This window comes from Sarcophilus harrisii, chromosome 2, assembly GCF_902635505.1.
Source record: "Sarcophilus harrisii chromosome 2, mSarHar1.11, whole genome shotgun sequence".
Classification (NCBI taxonomy): Eukaryota; Metazoa; Chordata; class Mammalia; order Dasyuromorphia; family Dasyuridae; genus Sarcophilus; species Sarcophilus harrisii.
The window spans coordinates 347,811,874-347,816,053 of NC_045427.1; positions in this window are offsets into that span (position 1 = coordinate 347,811,874).

Genomic DNA, 4,180 nt, shown 5'->3' on the forward strand with positions numbered 1-4,180 from the left:
GGAGCCTCGGCTAGGTTCATTCAGAGGCAGAGAAGACGGGAACTGGGGGGCAGGAGCTTAAACTCTCTGAGGCTCTAGAGAGAGCTAGAGAAGACAAGCACACTAGATCTCGTAGCCAAGGAGAAAAATTCATTTCACCTTGAGTCAAGCTCCTGGTGGCTGTCTTGGCCTCTTGCACCGAGACCAAGGCAGGTCTGAAAGGCTCTCCAGAAAGCTGCCCAGCCCCAGCAAAGAGATAAAGGATTTGGACTTTAATCCTTGACTACCCTTGTGATTACTAAACTGAAAGGCTGCCCCAGAGACCCTAAGAAACTGAACCAAAGAACATTACATCAGGGGACAACCGATGCAGGCATCTTGCCATTACCCTTGACCTCACGTGTGTGTGTATTATCCCCTTATTTAACACTCCCCAGATCATCATTCCTCAAATATGCATTTATGTACCTAATAGGGTATATGCTTCTTGGGGCTAGGTGTGTGTGTGGGCTAGTAGAAATTAACTTACTTTTGTATCCTAGCACCTAGTACAATATTGGACACAAAAAGGATGCTTAATAAATGATTGTTCACTATGTGGATGTCTCTTCAACCTATTATCTTAAGCCCCAGTTTCTTGAACTCCAGTATTAAATCATCAAGTGCTGTTTGAACATGACTTATTTAATGTTGCATAGACATCTCATTTCTCCATTTTCCCCTTCCACTTAAACCCATCCTGTATCCTCATATATTTTTTCTACCAACCTTGTCACCCAGATTGCAAACTTGAAATTTGCCTTCTTTTTTCTAACCTTCAACTCCAACTCTTTCTTACCACCACCCTAATACAGTGCCTTCAGTTGCTCTCACCTGGTCTATTGCAAGATTGCTAAATTGGTCTGCCTCAAGTGACTCCCTTCAAATAATCACAGCTGTCAAATTGATATTCTTAAAGCACAGGATTGACTAAACTCTGCTCCAAAACTGCAGCTTCTATGGCTAAAGCTTTTCACAGTACAGTTATAACCTAACTTTCCTATATTATTGGGCATCAGTTTGCTTCATGCATACTTTATTCCAACTAAATTGGTCCTGAACTTATTGTTCTCTGTGTTTCTTCCATCTCTGTGTTCTGCAATATTAAATGTCCTCCTCCTCCTTTGTCTCTTTAAATCCCTAGGTGTTTTTTTTTTTTTTTAAAGGGTCTGTCACATCTCCTATATGAACTTTCTAATTCTCATATAATAATTTGTGTGAACTTTGAATTTGTCTATCTACTTGTTTCCATCCCCAATCAGAATATAGTTCCCCCATTTCACAGTATCTGATACATATTAAGCATATATTAAATTCTTGTAGAATAAATGAATACCATGAAAATAATAACAGTAACTGGATTTGAATGCAGGTTTTTGTGGCTCTAAGTCCAGTTCTCTTTTCATTATACCACATGAAGGGTGGTCTGAAAGTAAGGACAGAATTGACTGTATAGTCTGAAGTGAGACTTAGGAAAGTGTGTTTGAAACAAGTATGTCTTGTTCTATACCAAATCCTGTGGAATTTTTGAGAAAACATGATAGGAATGAAATTTGGATTACTGGTTCTGTCTGGGGTATAGTGGTTTCTCAGTACATATGAGACAAATAACACAGAAAAGATATTCTCTATAAGGTTTCATATATATGGGTAGCCAAGAAACCTTGCAATAAAGAGGGCATTCATCATTTTCTTGCAGTGTTTGCGTTAAGGGATGAATAAGGCCTCAGTCACTGACATCATTGAATCTATATATTCCTGGTAACTCATGGTAGCCAGAAAAAACTCATATAATTAAATGTAGGGATAGAACATTGAACCTGTTTCCTTCAGAGGTCTGTTTAGAGCTGAACTCTGCCTTCTAGTTTTCTTTAAGTGGATTATGAAGTTCAGAACTTTCACAGCAATAAAAAGGGAAGAGAAAATTGCATATGAAATGAAATTTTGGAAATTGTATCTTTTGATTAGACAAAAAATAGAAAGTGTCTTGTTAATATAAATTACTGTTTTGACATTTCTCTCTACACACAATTATTTTTTATTTTTTGGTTAACCTGTGGCCCAGTACCCCTTATGGACTCTGATTACACATATATATGTTGGATTTAGACTTGGAAGTTTAACCCAAAGAAGGTTCATTATGCCTTCACCTTAAGAGTTTTAACTTCAGAGAAATCTCTAAGATAAAATTTAAGTTTGTGTCTAAGTTTCCCCAAATGTGGGTAATTCCCATGGGAGCATAGTGTACAGCTCTGACATTGGGAATGGAATAGATTTTATTTTGCCACCACAGAAACTGCATAAGACACAAAGGACTAACAGAAGCCTATGAAGAGATACAGAAATACAAGAAGCATTCAAATATTCCACCCAGAAAGTAAATACATTTTGTGGGATGAGGCTTCTGAACAGGTAATCACCTTCTGACAGGCTTGCATCATTTGAGTTACATGAGAATTAGGAGTGGAGTCTACAAGGAACAAAACTTTAACCCTCCTCATGGTATACTTCCCCATGGTTTTAATAGCAGAGTGATTCTATATGTGTTTTCTGGTTTTGGAAGCACACTATTAAGGAAGTTTTCCTCTAGAAAACTAGTGCTCAAATGTTCAAACTCATGAACACATACCTGGAGTTAATTAAACATGAGGCAATTTCCAAAGATTCTGGGATCATGTTGCCTAGGGTATTAAATTTAAAATTTCCCCTCTTTTAACAGAGGAATTTGGGGCTACAAACATTATCCATGAACTACCTATTGGGGCTGAGCAGACATATACATGTTTGTATATTCTGCTATAATTAGCTATAGGCAACTAGGTGGAACAGTAAATAGAACATTGACTTGAAGTCAGGGTAGGACAAATTCAAATCTAGCTTTGGATATACTTAAAAACTGTCTGAATGCATGCTGCTGGGCAAGTGGCTTAACGTCTGTCTGTCTTATTTGCAAAAAGGGGATGAATAACCACCTACTGTCCAGTGGTGTGAGATAAAATGAGATATTTTTAAAATGCTTTGTAAACCTTTAAACAAAAGCGCTAGCTATTATAAACTATTTCTCTGCCTGCTAAACTCTAAAAGAAGATGCAGAGGAAAAGGAAAAGAGGAAGTTCTGAAAGTAAATATTTTTTTAGTAATATAAAAGTAATATGGAAAAAAGTTTCATAGTTTGATTTATAGTCTGGGGAGGGAAGGGCTGCTTCTCTCAAAAGAACTTATTGTCTCTGATTCTCAGGCACAATTCATCTTGGAAGACTCCTTATTCACAGTAAACCAACCAGAGGGATGAATTCTCTCTGTCCTCTCCGCAAGGCCCTAGGCATATATGGTATCCCACAGTGGGTACCTTTCTGATGCCTGGAAAGATTCACACTGTACTTTTATCCAGTAAAATAGCGAAGTATCAAATTAACAGAAGTGTCTCCTGATCAAGACCCTCCTCACTTTAAAAAAAAGGGGCACGCCTGAAGCTTGCGTGGCTTTTTTTTTTTTTTGACTCCATCTCCCTTCTCCATTCTCACCAAGCATATCAGATCAGAGTAAGGAGGGATTTCAGGGACCTGGAATCCAGCAGAACAAGTTAGGTTCTTCCACAGAGCTCCCTTTCAGGCACATTTAAATGGCCAGCGAAATGCTCAGAATGTCTCCTTTTCTCCAGTATAAGGCAGGGAGAAAGACCGAGCTTTGGCCAGAGCTGTCAAACCCACCGCAGAAACCATGTTAAAATATAATGGGGAAATATTTAGCCAAATAAACTTAACAATAAAACAGAGAGGATAAAGGTGTATTTAACATTAAGTCAGTAGGGGTCCGCAGGGGTCTTTATGTACGGGTTAGTGACCCCTCCCCCTCCTCGCGTCTTCTCCCCCTCCCCCTCCAGTGTGAGTGACCCCCCAAACGCTCTGCAGTTCGCCAAGGACGCAAGGGCGTATGCTTTACTGCTAACTTTCTACTCGATCTTGGGTAAGTTTCCCCCCCCCCTCTCTCTGCCGTCCTCGTTTTTCGCGTTTATAAAGTGACGTCCCTGCAACCGGGGACCTCTAGGAGCGCTGCTACTTCCTGCCGGCCCTGGGAAGCCTCTAAGCGGTTTCCAGTAAGTATTCCAGCCTCTGCCTCAGGCCTCCGGGGTGGGCGGGGCCACGCCTTACTGGCGATGACG